General features: G+C 40.5%; 1 protein-coding gene and 1 pseudogene across 7 annotated transcripts in view; one reads left to right on the top strand and one right to left on the bottom strand.

Moving 5' to 3' along the window:
* The window catches only part of MITF (melanocyte inducing transcription factor), a 230,883-nt gene that overhangs the window by 161,088 nt on the left and 45,983 nt on the right, over positions 1-23,812 (bottom strand). The gene's annotated exons all lie outside the window — the stretch shown is intronic.
* Positions 1,850-23,052, top strand: LOC138992574 (tumor susceptibility gene 101 protein pseudogene; annotated as a pseudogene).

The raw sequence follows: 23,812 nt of genomic DNA, 5'->3' as shown, positions 1-23,812 counted from the left end.
GGCCAGTATTTCCAAGGCTGATAAAGAACACTTTGACCCAAATAAAGGTATCAGAGTGGTTTATCCACCACAGAAGCACAGGAAAAGGCATTCTACCGTAATTACTGCACTTAGTAAATAAAGGTGTTGCCTGAATATGTCATTATAGACAAGCAAGACTCATCAAATTCAATCATAGGTATAGAAGAAATTAAATTACATTTCCATTTATTAATTGCCTTTAATCAATATAAAAAGCCTTTGTTGAACAACGAACGGCATTTGCGAAGGGAACTATAAAATAAAACATATTTCATGTATCTGCTTTGGACACTGGACAATATGTGATCATTAATTCCATCACAGCAATAATAATAGTTCAGGTAAACCATCTCCTAACTGCAGTTCTGAATTCCCCATTGATCAGACTGAAGCAGTAGGAGATCCACAAAGAGCCAAAGGCAATAAAATAACATCCCAGCATTCCTCAGGCCTGAGGTGTGCTGTGTCATCCCGACACAGCTCCTTCGGGCTGGAATGTACCACAGGAATCTGAAATAAAAGAGAAGTTCGGCAATCAGACCACCAACCAACATGCTGTGGAAACAGCCCAGCCAGAAATACTTTCGTGAGGCTTCCCCAAGGAAAGGCAGACCACTTTGTTTTCCTTTATGTTGAAAACTGCGAACAATCTGCAGCCAAGATAAGAATCTTCCCCAGAGGACCGGCCAGGGAGGAATGTGTAAAACCCTCTCCCAAAGGGAGCTCTGTATCAGAATTTCCCTGCATTACTCATTTTACTGCCTTGTGTTTTTTTCCTGTCTTAATTACACATGGAACTAATCTAACAATAATTGCAGTTTTGATTACAAGTCCATAGGCTCGAGGGTTTTAAGTAAAACACTTCCATTTTTAAACTATCAGAGTTTTGTTCTTTATACACAGCTTCAGAGAGCATAGCCTGAGTTCTTAGCTGATGGATTCAAGGGCTCACCTGTAAAGGTCTAGAAACCTTACTGCTACATACACAAATTTATAATGGGCTAAATTGTTTTTCCTGGGAAAAGAATCCTTAGCTTCAAATTATAAATTGATTTTTGATCTCAAAGTTAAGAACCCTTTTATTATCAAATTAATTCCTCATTTTTTTTAAAAAAGCTCCCAATTAAAAGAATAGTAAAATGAATCCCTCAGTTAAAAAAAAAGTTGCCGAAACCGGTTTGGCTCAGTGGATAGAGCGTCGGCCTGCGGACTGAAGGGTCCCAGGTTCGATTCCGGTCAAGGGCATGTGCCTGGGTTGCAGGCACATCCCCAGTGGGAGATGTGCAGAAGGCAGCTGATCGATGTTTCTCTCTCATCGATGTTTCTAACTCTCTATCTCTCTCCCTACCCCTCTGTAAAAAAATCAATAAAATATATTTAAAAAATAAAAAAATAAATAAAAAAAATAAAAAAAAAAAAGTTTACTACTGCAAACAGACTGCACCCAAAATCTGCTTTACCAGTTGGATTTCATATAACCATTTACAATAAATAAACCAAATTATAATAAACTATGTGCCATTCTTCTAAAAATGCATTTAATCACTTTACCAAATATTTACTGATTGTCTATTATATATCATGAATATATTAAGTACTGAGGTATAATGAACTTTCTTCCTGCCCTTGTAGCATGGATGGTCTAGTGCAGTGGTTGGCAAACTCATCAACGTTTGAAATTTCTTTTGAGAGCCAAATTTTTTAAACTTAAACTATATAGGTAGGTACATTGTTATTAACTTAATTAGGGTACTTCTAAGGCTTAGGAAGAGCCACACTCAAGGGGCCAAAGAGCCACATGTGGCTCGCAAGCCGCAGTTTGCCGACCATGGGTAGTGGAAGAGATGACAATAAGCAAGTAAGTCAATAATTAAAATACAGCATCACAAAGGGGAAGGGAATAAGAAATTACAAAGCAGTCATGGGCATGGGAAGAGAGCATGGGGAATATAATCAATGATGTTGTAATAACTAAGTATGGTACTGGGTGCGTGCTGAAAATATCAGGGATCATTTCATAAATTATGTAATTGTCTAACCATTATGCTGTACACCTGAAACAAATATAATAAAAAAATTACTGTCTAGAAAAAAATTAAATAAAATACATGATCAAAGATGTTCTTAATCACTATGAAAGACACCAGCAGGCAGCTATGCCATCAGGTGGTCAGGAAAGGACTTGCTCTTTTTTCCTCTACCCAAGAAATAGAGCACAAAGCTATAAATAATCAGAGCCAGAGGCAACAGTACAGAGCTTCTTGTTTTTAGCTGGGAATACCTTTAAAGTATCAAGTTATCATTAAAATATAGTTAAAATAGTGAATTGTTGTTAAAATATTAGTTACTCTAAAATTCTAATAATGTCTATGAATAAAAAATTACAAATGGCAATAAAATTCTTTTTCCAGTTTGAACCGGTTAGCTAGGAAGGCAATAGGAGCCCTAGCCAGTTTGCTCAGTGGGTAGAGCGTAGGTCCATGGACTGAAGGGTCCCAGGTTCGATTCTGGTCAAGAGCACAAAAGTCAATGTGCGTGCAGGAGGCAACCAATCGATGTGTCTGTCTCTCTCACATCGATGTTTCTTTCTCTGTGTGTCTCTCCCACTCCCTTCCACTCTCTCTAAAAATCAATGGAAAAATATCCTCGGGTGAGGATTAACGAAACAAACAAAAAAAGGCAATAGTAAACTATAAGGTCATAAAAATTACCAGACAAAATTATGACTGAAAAAGTCAGAGAATGATTCCTGTAACATCTGACTCTATAATACATTCAGAATATGACAAGCTTTGGTCAAAATCTAGATTTAGAATCACTGGCAGTCCCCGGGCACAGAGACGTGTGACCTCTGTGTGTAACATAATGTGGGTTCATAGCTCCACTAGGCAGAGCACAGTTGTTTCATAGCTTTTCAAGTTCAAGGAATAAGATTCCACGTGGTGAGGTCTCAGGGCTGCCTCGTGCAGGCCTTCCATAGAACCAGCACGCGTGTCTTCCCTGCATTCACAACGCTCTTGCTAAGGGTGGGCTCAGATGGGGGTGGGGGGGGCTCCTCAGAGAGCCAGCAGAGGCTCTTGAAAAGCAGACCAAAAAGAAGTTGAAAGTATATACATTAGAATCAAGTAAAAGTCTGTCCTCATATACCACAAAAGTAAATCAGATTTTAAAACTATCAGCTCTTAACTGCACTTGCGTACATAAACTTTCCAAAGTGCCAGTGAAAAGAATAAACGCCAGAATAACATCAAGTGCTAGCATATATTATTAAGAGAGAATTAACCATAAAAATTATTAAGTGTTGGGCATGGACGAATCACAGGGGGAAAAGGTAAGTGCTAAAGAACAGAAAAGGGGAGAGAGAAGCCAGAACACACAGGGGCCTCAACCGCAAAAGTGTGCAGAGGGTTGGGAGAGACTGTTGACAGGAGGGAGGGGAGACAAACCAGACTGGCAAAACGGATCAAGAAAAGAACTATGACACAATCTGTCCTCACAAACGGTAGTGTATTGTAGGACTTCAGGAGATGGGAGTTGGCTGTCCCACAGTGAGAGAATGGCACTCCTGGCTGCACGTTCAGGGACCAGCAGTGGCATGAGACTGTCCTGTGCTGGCCCGTCCCTCCTGGGGCAGCGCAGGCTCGCCGCCTTGAACTCTGCTATTCAGATGAGAAGAGAAACAAGCACAAAGCAGCCTGGCTCACCCACGAGCAAGACACACTTCTAGAGGGGGCTTCCCAGAATTGCGGAAGCTGTTTCCTCTTCCTCGCTAAGGGAAAATTTGTGGTTAATTTAAAAAAAAAAAAAAACAAAAAAAAAACCTGAATGATTGGGTCAATGGAGTTCATAATATTAACAGTTGCAATTCATGGGATAAAAGTAGAAACTGTTGAGAATGAAAGCCTTCAATGTACCCTAAGGTGTATGTATGCACACTGCCTTCTGGTCATTAAAGCAATTTCTATCCAGAGACACATTTTTAAAAATAGAATTGCTTCATGCTTCATTCCAATGATTTTATGAGTCAAGCATTTTCTTAGGAAAATTGAGTATTTTATGATATTTACTGCAAACTATCTCATACAAAAATAATTACTAAAAGTAAACCCCAGGGCTCAGTAAATATCCAAGGAAGATCTTCCCTCCCCATGCATTAACCTCAGTTCCAAGCCATCTGAGACACAGACCAATACAGCTCCTGTTTCTGAAAAGATGTTCACTGGGAATGAGAATGATAAAACTGAAATTCTTTCTGAGGGCTATGCAATGGTTTATGGGAAGACGAACAGGAGACACAGTACCAGGACCTAACCCAGCCCCTAGCTAGAGGAAGCTAGGGCATAAGTAAATGCCTTAGAGTAGTCAGTGAATAAAGAGACAAATATTAATGTGAGGGTACCAATTAGAGAACTTCATGAGCTGGCTTTTCACATGTTAAATCATCCTTTTCTCTTCTCGTGTTACATTTCAGAAATGTTCCCTTCTATTTCTGAGTGATGTTTGGCTAGCATAATAGAAGCTGCGTGAGAATACGGACAGTCAACTAGCACAGAGTTGGTGCTTATGAAGTGTCTGAAGAATTAATGATCAACACATGAATCAATACATGTATCAAATCAATGCATTAATGAATGGTGAAAAAATGAGTGGATGGCAGTTCCCTCCAACATCACTTTGGTTTCTCTGGGCTTGGATTGTCACCCTCCCCACAAAGCCATATTTAGTCACAAGCCATGAGACTATCCTAAAGGGACTTGTCAAAAATTTCATTTCATTTCTTGGATTCTAATGAAGAAATGGAATGGTTTCAAGAGGAAAGTACTAGTAAAAACATGATTCAGAAAAGTTGATTCAAATCCTACTTCTCTACCTAGAGGTTCATGGCTCGGCCAGGGCTTCTCAACCTCAGCACTACTGACATGTAGGGCTGGATAACTCTTTCTTGCAGGGGCTTTCCTGAGCATTGCAGGATGTTCATCAGCATCCTGGCCTCTATTTACTAGATGTCAGTACCACCCTACACATCCAGCTGTGACAACCAAAAACATTTCTCCAGACATTGCCAATGTCTCCAGGAATCAACAGCATCCCCAGGTGGGAACCACTGCTGTAGGCAACTCCCTTCCTTAATTGTCTCATTTTCTTTTATGAAAAACTAGAGGCCCAGTACACAAAATTCATTCACAGAGGTGGGGGGTTCCTCAGCCCGGACTGCACCCTCTCACAATCTGGGACCCCTCGGGGGATGTCCAACTGCCAGTTTAGGCCCGATCCCTCTCGTAATCCGGGACCGCTGGCTCCTAACCACTCTTCATGCCTGCCTGATCACCCCTAACCACTCGCCTGCCTGCCTGATGGCCCCTAATCACCTCTGCCTCAGCCCCAGCCGCTGCAGCTTCATCCAGAAGGTCATCCGAAATGACATCCAGAAGGTCATTCGGCTGTCTGGTCTAATTAGCATATTACGCTTTTATTATTATAGATGTAATACCACTCTCCTCAAGTAGTGCTTATAATCATCTATAATAATAAAAGCATAATATGCTAATTAGACTGGACATCCTTCTGGACGACCTTCCGGACAAAGCTGGGGCTGCAAGGGAAGCCCGGCTCCCGGGTGCCTGCCAGCGGCCAGAGGAAAGCCCAGGCCCCGAGTGCCAGAGGGAAGCTGGTGCCAGCAGCTGGGGGAAGGAAGGCCTACTCTGGCACAAATTTCATGCATTGGGCTTCTAGTTAAATTATAAGATAGCAATTAGAACTAATTCTGACAGCAAGGCTAATATTTATCAAGTGCTCATTATGGGCCAGGTACTAAATAGAGAAGTTACTTAAAAATGACTTCTCCAGTCCTCACCATGGCCATGTGTCTTGTAAGTGCTCTCATTTTCACCATAATCACACAAGTAGCTATCACAGCCAAGATTCCAATAGAAGCCATCTGACTACAAGACCCCTCGCTCTTACCCACCATGCTCTACAATGAATCTCCGCACACAGCTTGTCACTCAGCAGGCCTTCAACAAATACTTGTCTCATTCCAACAATTTTTCCTAATTTTCTTTTCCCAGAATAGTCAGAGATCAGTATGTTTCCCTACTGCCTGAAATCTGGAATAATGTTTCAAAATCCCCAGGTCAAATATATCATAGTTTCCTCTTCCATCCTTATAATTAGTGACTCTCTCCTGCCTGCTATATGCTGTGAACACGCCACATCCATAACATCCACTGGCATCCATGCTTTCTGTATTCAACTGGAAATCTCTAAAGATTAGAGACCAGGTTCCCCACATAACTGAAGTACTCTTTACATGTTTATGGGTGACAGTGGATATCTTACATTAGAGACTAACAAAAATATATTGTTATTGATTTGACATTGTCAAGGTTTGCAATGAAAAAGATATACACAGCCCTGGCCGGTTTGCTCAGTGGTTAGAGTGTTGGCCTGGCACTGAAGGGTTAAGGGTTTGAGTCCCAGTCAGAGCAGATACCCAGGTCATGGGTTCTATCTTTGGTCAGGGCGAGTTCAGGAGGCAGCTAATCAATGTGTCTCTCTCACATCAGTGTTTCTCTCCCTCTCTCCCTCTCTCACTCCCTCCTTTCCTCCTTCCCTCTTTTCTTCCCTTCCTTCTATTCTCTCTAAAACCAACAGAAAAAGTGCCCTCGTGTGCTTGGGTGAGGATTAACAACAACAACAAAAAAGCCATACACAGAATTTTTGAAGGGGTTAAGACAACTAAATTCAACTGAAGTTGAATAATTTTATTTTTAAATACTAAATTACATCTAATGAATGGGAGGAATAGAAATCCATAATTTTTTAAGCTTCTTAATGCTGGCCCTTAGCCATGATGTTTTATTCACTTAAAACAACAATAAAAATGGGGTTAGCTACTGTTAGCAGAACTTTTTCTACAGGATTTAAAGAATCTTATTCGATTACTATACATAGAAATAATAATAACGGAAACAGCATATGAAGAATAAACATTTAAAGCTTTTTTAAAAAGTTACATACAAAAAATTCAAACTATAAAGAGACACACTGTTTATTACCCAAATTTCTTTTTTGGCATTTTTCCTATAATGATAGATTTCTATAATTCATAGATGAGAATATTTACTTAAGACTTAATTTGGTAGAAGAAATCCTAATTTATATACCACAACTGCCATTTTCTGGTTTAGTTACTTCCTCTAAGCATGTTAATTCCAATCATAAAATAGTATTTCAAATACTATTCAAGATTCCTTCAGTTCTAGAAAAGACCCAATTCAAAATCAAGTTTGCATAAAAATGACAGGAACAATACACATTTTTTAAATGAAAGGGGTGGGTTAAGGGGAGAATTAATAAAGGCCCCCCAGAAAACAGCATCAAAAAAAGTCAGACACAAGAACCACTTCAAATACACTAGAATGGCTATAAGAAAAAGACTGAAAATAGCAAATGTTGTCAAGAATATGGAGAAACTGAGGACTGGACCTCGTCTGCTGCTGGTGGGTATGTGAAATGGCACAGCTGCCGTGGAAACAGCCTGAAAGTCCCTCAAAAGGTTGAACATTAGAGTCACCATATAACCCAACAATTGTACTAGGTATATACCCAAGAGATCAGAAAACATGTTCATACAAAAACTTGAACGAAAATATTGGCAACATTTTTCATAAAAGCCAAAAAGTGGAAACAACTCAAAGGACCATCAACTGAGAAATGAATAAACAAAATGTCTGTCTACACAATGGAATATTACTTGGCCATTAAAAAGGAATGAGGTACTGATAGGCCACACAACAAGGATGAGCCTTGAAAACATGATCTGAAAGCAGCCAGACAAAAGGCCACAGTGCATGATGCTGCTTATATGCACTACTCGTATCTACTAAGCAAATTCATGAAGACGAAGTGGATTAATGGTTGCCAAGGGGCAGGGAGAAAGGGGAATTGAGACTAACTGCTAATAGGCTTCTTTGGGGGGGAGGATGGAAATGTTCTGAAATTTGTGGTGATAGTTGCACAAGATAGAAAATATATTAAAAACCACTTTAAAATGGTGAATCTTATATTATGTGAACTATAGCTTTATCTAACGTAATGCTAAAAAGCAGGTGAGAGACTGAAAAAGAGAAGCACTAACTGTACAGACATGCAGTGGTTCCTCAGCCCTGAGAACTGCCAGTGGTCCTGCAGCTGCCTCCTCCCTGGAAAACCTCCCTCTCATTTAAGTGCCGAACAACTGAAAGGAGAGGGCGGTGCTCACGCTTTAAACAGTGAGAAATGGTGCGGGGCTTTGTGAGGAGACTGAAATCGTGGTAGAGCAGAGAACCACGAAAACATAAAAGTGTAGTTTTGACAGAAGAAATAGTAGGAAAGTGAAAGAAACTGAGAAAGGGGAGGGAGGGTTGTCCTAGGACAGAAGGTTAAGGTGAAACTGCGGTTGTTCTTTGCTCCTCTCTGGTACATAAGCTTATCTGTGTAAATACATGACACGGGACCCTAGGAGGGAAAACACAGTATTGTAAATCAGACTCAAAAACAGAAAAAGCACCAGTGACAAATGCGTACATTTGAAAAAGTAAGTACAGCACAGAACATACAGAAACAATTTTCTATCAAGTCACTTCTCAGTCATTTCCTCTTTCCAGCACTCCACAGCGATTTCCTGCTAATAACCCTTTTCCTTCCTCCCTGTGTTTCTTCATCTGCACAGGTTTTCCTCCTGCATAAACACACCACTCTTCCTCCACTAAGTGCCAGACCATTCACTAATCTGTCTTCTTCTTATGCATTCTCCCAGGGGTGACCCTCACACCCCACAACCTCCTCAAATGTTGCGCAGATATTTTCTGCTACCATCTCAGTCATTCATCCATTTATTTACTCCCTCCCACAACAAATAAGTATGGTAGGGAATCAGATGAAGATACCATGGAAATCCAAATATGACATAATCTCTGCTCTATCAGAACCTACAGCTAGGAGTGGGGCTTAGAATTCATTAAGTGAGCACACACAGAAAAACCGTAAAATTACAAGTGACTTAAATAATTAAGTACAAGATAAAGTTCAAGTAAAGTACAAGGGTTCCATGAGGATATTTAATCAGAGGATTAGCAGGGAAGTGAAGAGGTAGAAAGGGAGGTGAAAAGAGTTCAGGACTGCTCCAAGGAGGAAAAACAGCAGATGCAAAGGCCCTGTGCAGGGAAGTAGCATAACATATTTGTTAAATAAATAACATCTGTGGTGGGTGAATCATAGAAAGAATTTTGGGGTCAATTTGGGAAAATGGGAAGGTAGGCAAAGGCCAGGTCATGCAGGTCCTATACCAGTGATGGCGAACCTATGACACACGTGTCAGAGGTGACACGCGAACTCACTTTTTTGTTGATTTTTCTTTGTTAAATGGCATTTAAATATATAATATAAATATCAAAATTTTAAATCTTTGTTTTACTATGGTTGCAAATATCAAAAAATTTATATATGTGACACGGCACCAGAGTTAAGTTAGGGTTTTTCAAAATGCTGACACGCCGAGCTCAGAAGGTTCGCCATCACTGTCCTATACCAACCAACATGGGAGAAGGGTTAGAGGTCATTACAATACCCAGGGAGAGATGATAATAGCTGGGCTATAAAAATGGCAGCAAAAAATTCTGCTATATAAAGAGATGTCAAATAATAACAAAAATGATCATTAACAACCATAATAACAGCAACGCTACCATTTGCTAAATACTATTACATGCCAAGACCCATGCTATTATGCACTTTAAATATATTATCTTTTTCCTCCCAACTCTGAATGGTAAATATCGGGATTTTTATTTTGCAATTGAGGAAACTGAATAAAGTGAGTTAAATCAGCTGGCTAAGACCCCATGAAGCAGGCATACGATACAGCAGGAATTGAATAAAGTCTATCTGCCTGGAATCCATTCATTAATACAACAGAGTTTCTTCATCATAAAAATAATAGAAATATCAACTAATGTGGAGCCAGGAACTGTGCTAGCATCTTAAAACCAAAAGTTGCACTTTTAATCTTCCCACATGGGGAACAGCATCCCCACTTACAGATGGGCAAACTGAGGCAGAGCCAGGCCAGTTGTCGCATAAGCTGGGTACATAAATATTTCTACCTCAGAAAGTCACAGAATGGAGATCCAAACCCACTGAAGACAAGAGAGTTCTCAAGAGAGTTCTGGAGGGGTTTTCCTTTCAATTAGGAGGCTGGTCAATTAAAAACTAAAAATGTGAATCACCACTGTATCTATAATCTGTTTAGAGTCCTCCCTTACATCTAAGATGCAGGATGTCTGAAACCCACATCCCTATCTTCACTGTGACTTCTGACCACAGCACTGGGAGCCCAAATCTGCATCACTACATGTGTCACCACAGCACTGACAGCGCAGAAAGATAACCTGGGTTATAGAGGAGACTTCCGAGTATTTCCACCAAAATGGGGAGAAGAAATTACTTTGACAATCAAATCATCTATAAGGAATCATTATATTTTTACTAAATGTATAGTGAAAGTATTAGCATTTCAAAATCAAGATTGAAAATAAATGTTGCTTATAATTGAAGAGGACAATGTTAGACGATAAGAATTTAAGAGAATAGAAAAGAATGAATGGGGCTCCCTGAATTCCTATTACTCACCTATCCGAATCTATTCCCCTTCAAGTATCTGCTGCTGCAACAGATCTATTTTCATGTCTCCCACCGAGTCCAACAAAACAGAAAATCCTCCTGCTTTGCCCAAAGAAATATTTTTCCTATAATCTATTCCCTGTCCAAAATTATTTAATGGTCTTTCGTATCTAGTAGATGCCATAAGAAGCGTTCATTTACATGATTTGTAGATATTGCAACAAATACCTCTGTGAATATGTACAAAGTAAGGACACAAGCTAAAAAAAACAAAACTACATATGCACAAAGATTGATATTTTTTGTGTTTCCTTGTATCAACCTAACCAAACAATTAGAGGTACACCCTTTGGACTAAAATACAGAGCAAATTACCACATGTTGCTATTAAAAATACATTTTACACTTAAAGCAAAAGAATGTCTCATTGCTAATGTACATAGCTTATAATAGGGTCAGACTCCTATTATGTGTAAATGGTTCCTGCAACCTTTATCAGCTCAAGAGTCTTAGCGCTTCTGCCTTAATGACATAATCTCTAGGCATCGCTTATTTTGAAATGTTTAATTTCTTATCAAGGCAACCAAAGTAACTGGTCAGTCCTCCCAGATTTGTTTTTCTAATTCTCAGGAAGAGAGCTCGTCTGACAACTTCCCAAACTATGTGTATCAGAATGGCACTAAAGGTTTTCCTACCTATTTCAAGAGATTCCTCACAGGCACTGACAGATTCTATTTAAAAAAAAAGTCCTATCAGATCATATCCCCTTTTTCCACCAAAAAGGACAACTGCCACTGCCATAATCCTCAAAGGAATAACAACTAAACCCAATCTCCCAAAATAACAACACAAAATTAAAATTTTTTTTTGTAACAACAGATTTTATGTTCATGAGCAAACATAAAGAGAAATCACAGACCATCTAAGAGTGTGTACTTGTGTACAGATAATTTTATGTGCATTTGAAATATGTAAGATTGAATTAACATACTAGCTATGTACATACCCTTAAATTTTATGAACACAAAGTTTTCTAAACAGGCTAAGAAAATTCATTACTGTTTTTTAAAACCAAAGGTGATTTCTTTGTAACGTGAAGTGATTAGATAATTTTCTGCATTTTTTAATTGAAAGTGTTCTACAAAGGAATGAGTATTGGTCGATTCCATTTACATGAAGTTCAAGAAGGCAAAATGAAGAGTGACAGAGGTAAGAATAATGGTTTCTCTTGCAGGTGGTTAGTGGCTAACACAGACACAGACCATTCTACAGTGCTTGCATCCTTCTAAAACTCAATCTGGGTAGTAGTAGTCGTGAGGGTGAGTGTGTATGTATGTGTGTGTGTGTGTGTGTGTGTGTGTGTGTGTGTGTGTGAATAAATAAATCACAAATGCAAAGCAGCCTGGATCACTATCATCCTATATAATAAAAGGCTAATATGCAAATCGACTGAATGGTGGAAGGAACGGTCACTATTACACACACTGACCACCAAGGGGCAGATGTTTAATGCAGGTGCTGCCCCCTGGTGGTCAGTGCACTCCCACAGGGGGAGCGCCTCTGAGCCAGAAGTTGGGCACACAGCTGGCGAGTGCAGCTGTGGTGGTGGGAGCCTCTCCCACCTCCTCAGCAGTGCTAAGGACCCAGACTGGGAGAGGGCACAGGCTGGGCTGAGGAACACCCCTCCCCAGTGCACAAATGTCGTGCACCAGGCCTCTAGTTTTTTAAATAAATGTATGTAAACTTGAGTGGTTTGCCTATTACCTTGACAACAAAGCTATCAAACTAAAATGCCAACCAGGACTTGACCATGAATTCTCAAATCATCTTAGCTGGCTATTAAGGCAAAAGAAGGGAAATGCACATAGGCTACTCCCCAGCCCCTAGAAACATCAGTAATCTTTACAGTCAGCTGTTTGAAACAGGCACTAAGTCAAACCAATGCAAGGCAATCTGACATTTTGTTTCAAAAAATGCTCTGATAAGAGGCCACAGTTCTAATTAAGGGCCTGAGGCCCAGCTCTGTTCAATCACAGATAGTCATTTGTAAAATATGAAGCTACTTAAATCATTATACAATGAATCTATTTGCAGAAAATAGTTACAGAATACGCTGAAAGTGGAGAGCCCCCTAATGATCCTCCCAAGCGCTGTTCTGCCCAAGGTCAGAAGCTGGGGAGACCCTGTAGAAGAGAGACAAGGTGGGCAGCAGGTGTGTAGCTACCTGGGTGCCACTGCTTCCTATACACCTGAAACAAGCAGCATGCCATGGGAGGACTACGTAGCACACGAAGTGCTGAGCCTCATTCGAATACAATGATGTAACACTCAGATGGTGTTCCCATGTTTCTCTAGCTGAGCAGGTGTGCCCCAGCCACAGCCAGGAAATCCTCACTGTGATTAAGACAGCATGCCTTATAGTGGAGGGCCCTGTGTGGATGTGCCAGTATGTCACCAAAATGTCATAACCTAAATAAGGTTCTAGGGCTGTTTGGTACACATGAACCAATTGAGGCTCAACATTTGGAACCTAATATTGAGGTTCACTTCTAATAATACCATGTGACATTAGACTCATGTTGTTAAATGTAGATGAACATATAAGAAGATAATTCTGCCACATGACTGAATTTTTAAATATACACTTTATATACATAATACTATGCATTATTCCCCCTCCCCCACCAGGGAACATCTGAAACTGGAGATATTTTGGGTTGTCACAATTAAGTGGAGGGTGAGGGGGTTGGCATGCTACTGGAATATAGTGGGTGGAGGCCAGGGATGCTGTTTCATATCCTACAATGCACCGACAGCCCCACCACAAAGAACTATCTGACCCAAAATGACAATAGCACCAAGACTGAGAAACCCTGCCTGCTGGCATAGATATCCAAACTGCAATGATCCCGAGAGGTAAATTAGCGAATTAGAGAAACTAAGCTCATAAAAAAACAGATAAAATCATCAAGTTATAAATAAAAGCAAAACAAAAAAGAAGCCCTTTAACCTTCTTCTTCAAAGAAGAGGCCCTTTGGTAAAGGCTTTCAAAAAAAAATGCAGTTAAATAAGCAGCACTATTTGGGGAGTCTGGGGAAGAGGGGGAATTTATAAACAATCTGAATCAATTAATAGGGGATTATGTGAATGAATTACAATAAGGTCATACTATGAAATGTTCTGCAGACATTAAATAATAATTTTAGCTACATATACTAATTCAGTACACTTACTAATTTGAAGAGATGCCCATGAAATCATGCCAAGAGAATAAAGAAAGTTACAGGGCACTGTATACAGTATGAGTCCACTTTTGTAAAAATTTAAGCAAATAAAATTTTCTATTTACATACATTGTTTATACAAGCAGAATAATTGTTGATACAAACCAACCTGTTAATATTGATTTTTTAGAATGGCAGAATTGGTGATGGTGAGGAAGAAACTTAAGTTTTTCTTTATATGTTATTATTCTTTTGGAATTTAAAAAAGTTTATAAAGTCAACTGAGTTTCAGAAGGGAAGGAAAGAGAAGATAAAGATGAAGGAGAAGAAAGGGGAAAGAAGAGAGCATTACGAAAGCCAGAAGTACTGGAGTCTGCTGTTCCCGGCTTCACCAGTGAGTGCTGCTCTTGACCAATTTAAGGAATAAAAAGAGGAAAATAAAAATTGGGAAAGCGACTCCAGACATCTACTACTTTGCTCACTATCAGGCCCCTGCAGCTAGCAGCGCCCAGTTTGGTTCAACTGGCTTGTTTTGTGGGGTTTCTCTGATCCACTGCTCATCTGCACAAGTTCTGTGCTGGATGTGATGGGATCAGCTAGTCGTATCTCCTCAATGCAGAGCCGAGGCTGTGCTGGAGGACAGCCTCACTCCTGGCGAGTGGCGATAAGGGTTCAGCACCTCAGTCACCCTCGAGGAAAATGCCCAGGCACAGGAACCCCATTACTCAAGTCTCATCACCAGAAAGTTCTCAGAATCCCTGCAGTCCCCCAGAACTGGGAGCTAAATGTCGGTCACTACTATTCAAAGCATGGAAGTGCATTTTCTAAGTTCCACTGCACAAATGAAGTAGACCCAGTACGAAGCATGCAGCTTTTCTAAAAATGCCTCCGCACACACAGGAATGTCATGCGCAGCACCACTGCTGCTCTCCCAGTGCTTGGCCTCTATCTTGAAATACTATGTGATAATAAGATAAAAGATACAGATAAAACACTGGGCCAACGTCAACTTTCAAATAACCACGATTTTTATATTTTTCACCAGTAACTATTCTTAGCTTCCTAGGAGAGGCAGGCCCTTCGGTCTCTGAATTTCTTTCTAATACACAGGCATTTACTTACAAATGGCACATTTTAAAAAATAAGAAAACATGATATTTTTTTTGCTTGCAAAAATGACTCATTCAGCACTATTAATCCAGTGCTAGTAAAATGAACTAAGTTATGACACTCAAAGAAGCACCACACTGTGAAGAAGAAAAACAACTTGGAGGACTTTTCAGCTGTCCGCCCAGTTCCCAGATTTCCCAGTCTTCCAAGGGCAGCTAGAAATAGAGATTTCATGTGAAATGCCCTAATCTTTGCAAATGCTGACCACTAATGCATATTTTGTCAAAAAGACTGTGGCCCATCTGAATGTGTCTGTGGGCCACATCCAGCCTGAAGGCTTGTGTTTGGCACCTCCAGCCAGAGATTCCAATAATTCAATTAAGTAGTTACATTAGTACCAGGAGACAAACACAATTTTTGAAAAATCTGTTAAGAAAATTTACCATCTTTTAAGTATTCAGTTCAGTGGTGTCGAGTACATTCACATTGGTATGCAATCCTCTCCAAAATTTCCTCATCTTACAAAACTGAAACTTTATATCCACTTAAAAACTCCTCTTCCCTCAGCAACCACCATTCTACTTTCCGTGTCTATGAATTTGACGACTCTAGCTACTTCACGTAAGTGGAATCATCCAGTACTTTTCTTTTTTGTGACTAGCTTATTTCACTTACCATAATGTCCTCAGGGTGCATCATGTTGTATGTAGCATGTGGCAGATTTCCCTTTTTTAAAGCTCAGTAATATTCCATTGTGTGTGTATAGCACAATTTGTTTATTTATCCATCTGTTAATACACATTTGGGTAGCCTCCACCTCTGGCCTATGATGAATAGTGCTGAACATGGGTTGAGAATATCTCTTTGAGATCCTGCTTTCAATTCTTTTGGTACATACCCAGAAGTGAAATTGCTGGATCATAAGATATTTCAATTTTTAATTTTTTGAGAAGCCTCCATACTGTTTTCCATGACATTTGCACCATTTTATAGCCCCTCTAACAGTGCACAAGGTTTCCAATTTCTCCACATTCTCACCCACACTAATTTTACGTTTTCTTATAACAGCCATTCTAATAGGTATGAGGTAATATCTCACCCTGTGGTTTTTTATTTGAATTTATCTGATTAGAGATTGTTAGCATTTATTCCTATCCTTGTCGGCAATTTGTATGTCATCTTAGGAGAAAATTCCTTTCAAGTCTTCTGCCCATTTTTAATCAGGTTAGGTTAGGTTTGTTGTTGAACTGTAGTTCTTTATATATTCTAAATATTAACCCCTTATCAGATATATTATTTACAAATACTTTTTTATCATTCTATATGTTGCCTTTTCACTCTGTTGATTCCTTTTTGATGCACAAAAGTTTTTAATTTCAATGTAGTCCCACTCATTTACTTTTCCTTTTGTTGCCTAAGAGTTTGATGTCATATCCAAAAAATCATTGCCAAGTCCAATGTCATGAAACTTTTCTTCTATTTTTCCCTTTAGGAGTTTCATTTGGAATCTTATATTTAGATCATTAATCCACTTTGAGTGAATTTTTGTATATGGTGAAAAAATAGGGGTCAAATTCATTCTTTTATATGTGACTTTCCAGTTTTCCCAACCTCATTAGTGGAAGAGACTGTCCTTTACACATTTAGTGACCATTTGACCATATATGTAAGGATTTATTTCTGAGTTCTCTATTGTAGTCCACTGGTCTATTAGTGTGTCTTTATGTCAGCCCCACACTGTTTTGATTGCCGTGGTTTTGTAATATGCTTTGAAATCAGGAAATGTGAGTTCTCCAACTTTGTTCTTTTTCAAAATTATTTGGGGCAAATACAGATTATTTGTGAAGGACTCTTGGGTTAGGATTTTCTGAGACACAAGCTGGTAAAGCTCTCTTTCTATCCTCTACCACTACTAGTATGCAGAAGCACTAACTTCAGAAGAACTTAAAGACAATGCAACTTTCCAAAAATTCCAAACAGAGCACTGGATGGAGCAGACTCGAGTTTCCGAGCTGCGATGCAGGAAGCAGTGGCACTGGGCCCAGAGTTAAAGTTCTGTGTTTTGGCTCCACCATTTCCTGTCTATACAACCTTATGCATATAACTTTACCTCAGTTTCCCCATCTGTAAAATGGATGTTATGACAGCATCTTTTTCCCAAGGCCATTGTGATGAACAAACAGAGCAATGCGGATAAAGCACTTGGCATAGTGCTTTCCTGGCACACAGCACTCAGGTCAGCTCTGCCTACTACCATCCTTCTTGGCCTTTATGCCTCTCAATAGTAACTATTTTATTTTTATTAGTGTTGTAATTGCTGTAATATTATGTAATGTCAGGCACCTAGGAGACCCATGTGGAAATAGATATCTTTTATTTATTCAAGAATGAAGTTCAATGTCAGATGCAAGGAACAGTCATGATGAGATCAATAAAAAGGAAAAAGAAATAAAGTTCAGGCAATTTATACTGTCTTGATGCAACCACAGATTCACTCAACCAAAAGGCATTTGGTATAGAAACACAATGGCCAGATAAAGAATCAATTTAATTCTTTACAAATTCAAAAATAAGACACCAAGACTTTACAACAAGCTAAAAGGAAGATAATCCCTCAATTTGGTCTGGTGTAGCCTGTATTACTAAGAAAGAGTGGAGCTTAAAACTTAATTCTTTGGAAGTTAAACTCTGATCTAAGTCTTTTATTCATGAACAAGGGAGTTTCACATGTAACTGCTAACATCCTATATATTAAAAGCCTAATATGCAAATCGACCAAACAACTAACAACCGGTTGGTGGGGGGACGGGGCCAGTGAGCGGGCGGTGCCAAGCCAGCCAAGGTGGGTGCCAGCAGGCAGAGGGAGGGGACAGAGATCGGAGGGTGGTGGAGAAGCGATGTGGGGCGGGGCTGGCCACTTACTGGCCAGCGCCTACCCCCCCCCCCAAATAGGCCCACCGGTTGCCTCCTGCAGAGGGAAGTCAGACTGTGGCTTAGGCCCGCTCCCCACGGGAAACGGGCCTGAGCCGTCAGTTGGACATTCCCCGAGGGCTCCCAGACTGCAAGAGGGTGCAGGCAGAGCTGAGGGACCCCCCCCCCCCCCAGTGCATGAATTTTCATGCACCAGGCCTCTAGTGAGTGTATAAAAGAAAATTATCAGGTAAGTTGCATCATGAGTTCTTGTCAACTCTAAATCTGCAGCCATTCTCACTTATTGTGCAAACTCCCTTGATTCTCCTCCAGGACCCACTCCTGCTTTGGGGAAGCTCACTCCACCTTAAAATTGAGGCGTAGAACATGGAGCCACTGTTTATACTAATCAGCCTCAATTCCCTCAGAGGACTGGCTCACAAATGAGAACATGACTCAATTCTAGCCAACAAAAAAGATTTGATCTTCTTTCTTTCTATTCTAAAAGAACTTCTAGAAATAATGTCTCTCCCTCAATCGTATTCCCCCCTCCGTTTCTTTCTTGATGTGCAGGAGGGAGTAAGCAGCCCAGGGGTACTTGGTAGACATCTTGACATAAAGTAGAATTAACAATTGAGTGAAGGTGGCAGGCCACCATGAAGGCTGAGTGGAAGGGATCACAGAGAAGACACACAATACTAACTCGAGGCCTCAAGTCAACCAACCCTAAAGTTCAACTCTGAAAGTACCTGAACTCTTCACGTAAATGAACCCATAAATCTTTTTTGCTCGAGTTGAATTTTATATCATTTATGACTGATTGGATTTTTCACCTTACACTGAAAAAACTAATGCTAAAACAGAACATGTTAAATAACATACACTTCCAAGGATATATGCCCAGATGTATGTATTTGGGTCTCTGGCCTCAAATATTTGGACTTCAAAAGGATAAAACCATAGAAACAAACATATAGCTTCCATAATCTTATAACAGACTCAATATTAATGTTAAGTGACTATTGCCAATCATGACATCTCAATGCCACATATGAGAACTTGAAGATTTGGCTCCTGGGAGCAATGAACATTTTCCAGATATATTTTCTTTCCTCCTCTGAATAAGCTGAAACTATTTAATCTGTCCATTCATTTTTCAAATAACCAAAATGAAGGAACTCTACATATTTAATAGGACATTACCAAGACCATGGACTTCAATAGCTTCTTTTTCTAGGGAGCCCAAAGAGCTTTCTAATCATTTACTGTCAACATTCCCATAAAGTAGACAAAAGCAGGAATTAGTGTCCCTGGGGCAGCAAGGTGGAGCCTGATGAAGGTACCAGGGATGGGTAGTTGCAGAATGAAGCCAGACTCTGTGCTCCATTTTGAAAATAAATCGTGTCTCAAACCTGTGTCTGAGGGGAAGCAAAGTTAGAATAAGATGATTCTCCTGTTCATAATTTCCTAACGTGCACACAGGCAGATACTTTCCCTTCAGCTCTCCCCCTCCAAAGAAAGGCAGGAGAATCCTGTCTTCAAGTAAAGCAGAGAAACACTGGACACAGATGAACAAGTTTCTGAGTGCGGGGCATTCCAGAGCCTTTAATATGCTGATGCAAATTATGATGCTTGAGAGGGTTAAATGAGTAAACACACATGCATGAAAGACCTTAGAAGAGGGCCTGGTGCGTATCTATGCGCTCATGGGTGCCACCAGGAAAGGCAGCAGTAGATAGGAAGGAGTTCAGTGCCTGGGACCAACTCCCTTCATTAGGATTCCAACCCCACCACACCAGAGCAGGATGGCCTTTCTTCATCTGTGAAACTGATACTGAAATAACACCTGTCTCACGAAGTGTCAGTACATTTAACATGCACACAGGAAGCACTCAGTAAGTGTTAGATGCTGGGAGTGTTTTGTTGTTGTTGCTCTCCAAATGGATGTTAGAATGTACAGTTTCTCAAATTTATTTGATCACAGAACCTTTTCTTTTTCATAAACCCTCCCATGACATTATTACCTAGCTGGCCTCTGAACTCTAGTTCTTAAATTATATTTAATATCACTCCTTCTCCTCTAAGAAGGTAGAAATCACCCTGGATGTGTCCACCTATCTATCTCTTTCTCTCTCACCTTACTCTCCCAACATTTCACACACACACACACACACACACACACCCCTGATATCTTTTTTCCCTTGACCATTCAGTAGATGGACATGACCTCAGGCTGAAGGTCATTCTCAGTTTCACAAGGTTAACTTTCTCATGTTGTATTTTCCTCTCACTCAAAATCTAAACTCATGAAAAATAAGAAAAGAGAATCTTCAGGTCCCTGGATTACTAAGTAAAACCTGAATATGATGTGATGTAAGGAGTGGAAAAGTGGGTAACAATGTATACTTGGGTCTAAGAGAGTAGTGCTGTCATTAAAGGCATGGATTTAGGCCAGAAGATCAGAATTCAAGGCCACTCCTACTTCTGACTAGTCATGTGACTTTGAGATGGTTATCTGTAAAAGGAGATGAAAGATGGTACCTAGCTAATGGGACTGTTGCCAGTTTAAGTGAGATAATACATGTAAAGCACTTAGCAGAATACCTGGCACTTTGGAAGCATCAATAATGCTAGGCCAGCTACTGCTATTAAATTGTTGTTGCTACTGCAGCTGTGATTTCAGGACACCTGCCCCAGCACGCCATGACTCAGCTTGCCTTGCCTCAGCCCTAAGAGGAATGTTTAAGCCCCTCGCAGGATAACGTGAATTATACTCAGTGTCATGTCCATCAGCAAAGCTCCACAGCTAAGGGTTATCTGCTAGTACAAAGCTTTCATGGAAAAGACAGCAGAGAGATAGATTTTACCATTAAGAAAAGCCAACAGCAGCACTTTGACAAAGATAACAGGCTCTCACTTGCATTAACCAGCCCAAAGAAACAAAAGCCAACCAGCTGGGTGCTGGAGCTCAAATCCAGGCCAATCTTTCCAGTTTGGGATATGGGACCCTTGAGATTTACCTGGGGGTCTCCAATGGAAACTAGACCTTGGATCTGACACTTTAGAAAAAAATCACAATAATGTTTTAACTTCACAACTGTTAAATTATGATTTTCCTATGTTAAGAAGTCCTTTATAAAGAAGAATCTCCCTCTAAAACCATTGTTTCGATTTCTACTCCTTCAGGAGTAGCCACCGGAGTCACTGGGGATATCCCTGCTCTCTAGGTCTTTACCAGGAGTTAAAGAGGAGCCTCGTTTGCTAACTCAGCTTCTCAACAAAGGGATTTCTCTAACAGGGGAGGGGGAGGGAACTCACCTGTCAGACAGTCTTAGCTAAAAACTTCATCTCTTTAAAAATCCACTAGAACCTTTGGTTGTGACTGTTTCATATACTTAGAGAATTCAAAACCCTGGCCAATAAACACTGAGGAAGTCATTACTACCTAGAATCCCAGAAAATCCTCAAAATCACTTTTCAAAGAATTCTGATTGCCTTTTCTCTCCCCAAAAAGCAGCCTCCCTAGACTTGAGAAATATCTGCTCTAAAGTCTGGGATGTATAGAAAGGAGAGTCATAAGTTGCTGAAAAGCACTGAGAACAACACCCACTAGCACAGAAACCCAGGGCTCATCCTCAGAAAGAACAAACAGCATGTTGTTCAAAATGGAACTGCTGGTATCTTCCCAAGATCTGCTACAGAGAATAGTGGGTAGTGAACACACACGCACGCACGCACACGCACACATGCACGCACACAGGCACACACATGCACACAGGCGACAGGGGCCTGGCTACTTGGTGTGCAGTATGCAGTGGGGAGGGGGCGGGGAAGGGCAGCCCCAGAGCGGCTGACCCTCCTCTACCTGCGGGATGGAGTCTCTGGTGGCCACCATGGCGTGTCTGAGAGCAGCTCAAGAAAACGGTGTCCAAGTACAAATACAGAGACCTAACTGGCGTGAAACTATCAATGTGATTACGTTATACAAAGATCTCCAACCTGTATTGGATTCATATGCTTTTAATGATGGCAGTTCCCAGGAAATAATGAATCTCACTGGAACAGTTCCTGTGCTTTATAGAGGAAATACATATAATATTCCAATATGCCTGCGGCTGCTGGACACATACCCATATAACCCCCCTATCTGTTTTGTTAAGCCTACTAGTTCAATGACTATTAAAATGGGAAAGCATGTTGATGCAAATGGGAAGATATATCTTTCTTATCTACACGAATGGAAATATCCTCAGTCAGACTTGTTGGGGCTTATTCAGGTCATGATTGTGGTGTTTGGAGATGAACCTCCAGTCTGCTCCTGACCTACAATTTCAACATCTTATCCATCATACCAGGCAACAGGGCCACCAAATACTTCCTACATGCAAGGCCTGCCCAGTGGAATCTCTCCATACCCCTCCTGATACCCTTCCAATCCCAGTGGTTACCCAGGTTGTGCTCACCCACCTGGTGGTCCTTATCCTGCCACAACAAGTTCTCAGTACCCTTCCCTGCCTCCTGTGACCACTGTTGGTCCCAGTGGGGATGGCACAATCATGCACACAGGCGACAGGGGCCTGGCTACTTGGTGTGCAGTATGCAGTGGGGAGGACACCATCTGAGCTTCTCTCATTTCAACAGTCAGTGACAACCTGAGATGGCAGATGAAGGAGGAAATGGACCGCGCTTAGGCAGAGCTCAATGCCTTGAAACGAACAGAGGAAGACCTGAAAAAAAGGTCACCAGAATCTAGAAGAGATGGATACCCGTTCAGATCAAGAAGTAGCTGAAGTTGATTTTTTAAAAAACCATAGAACTTTTGAGAAAGAAGGATGAAGAATTCAGCTCTACTCTGAAAAAAAAAATGGAAAAACAATCTGAAAACGATATTGATGAAGTTATCATTCCAACAGCCCCACTATATAAACAGATCCTAAATCTGTACTCAGAGAAGAATGCTGTTGAAGGCACTATCTTTTACCTGGAAGAAGCCTTGAGGTGGGGAGTAATAGACCTGGAGGTCTTGTCCCGTAGACAGTTCCAGCTGAGGGTACTAATGCAAAAAGTAAAGAGACTGCGGCATCAGCGACCTCGACTGACTTCTCCAATACCAGCTGGAGATTGAGCTCTTCTTAAAACATTCTTTTCTTCTCATTCTTTCTCTGATCAGTAGGCGCCCAGATAAGTTATTGCAGTTTATCATTCAAGTGGAAAATATTTTGAATCAGTAATATATTTTTTGTTTTCTTTTGGTAAAGACTGGCTTTTATTAATGCACTTTGTATCCTCTGTAAACTTTTTGTGCTGAATGTTGGGACTGACTATGCTAAATAAAATTTGTTGCATAAAACACACACACACACACACACACACACACACACACACACACTTCTTCCCCAATGGCTTCTTTCATATAGACCACACAATAAAAGATAGAATTGTGATATTGCTAAAATTAACAAAGTCCTTCACAAACAATTTAAAAAGATAAGCCATTGGAATAGCCCTTAAAGTCATTTTCTTTACTACATTTGAGGGAAGGAAACAGTAGGAGAGACAGGCAAGAGGAACATGAACCAAACAAGAGAAAACTGCATTGAACCTTCAACCTCGTGTTGACACACCTCAGACAATGGTGAGGCAAAGAACCACAGCAAAGCTGGGCAGCATTTCCTGGAGCCCTCAAGTCAGTAGGGCTGGCATCCAGGACCAGGGAATTCATATCTTTAATGTGCTCCCAGATGACTTTGCTCCCCAAAATACTGCTATTAGACACAGGAAAATACAATAAAGTATTCCATAGCCCCTAGGCAAATACTTCAATTAGAATAGGGAGATCCTCAGCCAATATTTGTGGTACTAAAAGCAACAATACCTGAGCTGGT

This window comes from Myotis yumanensis, unplaced genomic scaffold (genome assembly GCF_028538775.1).
Source record: "Myotis yumanensis isolate MYYU_CA2020_CCGP unplaced genomic scaffold, mMyoYum1.0.hap1 SCAF_14, whole genome shotgun sequence".
NCBI lineage: Eukaryota > Metazoa > Chordata > Mammalia > Chiroptera > Vespertilionidae > Myotis > Myotis yumanensis.
Note: the sequence above shows the minus strand (reverse complement) of the source record. Positions and strands in the feature narration are given on the sequence as shown.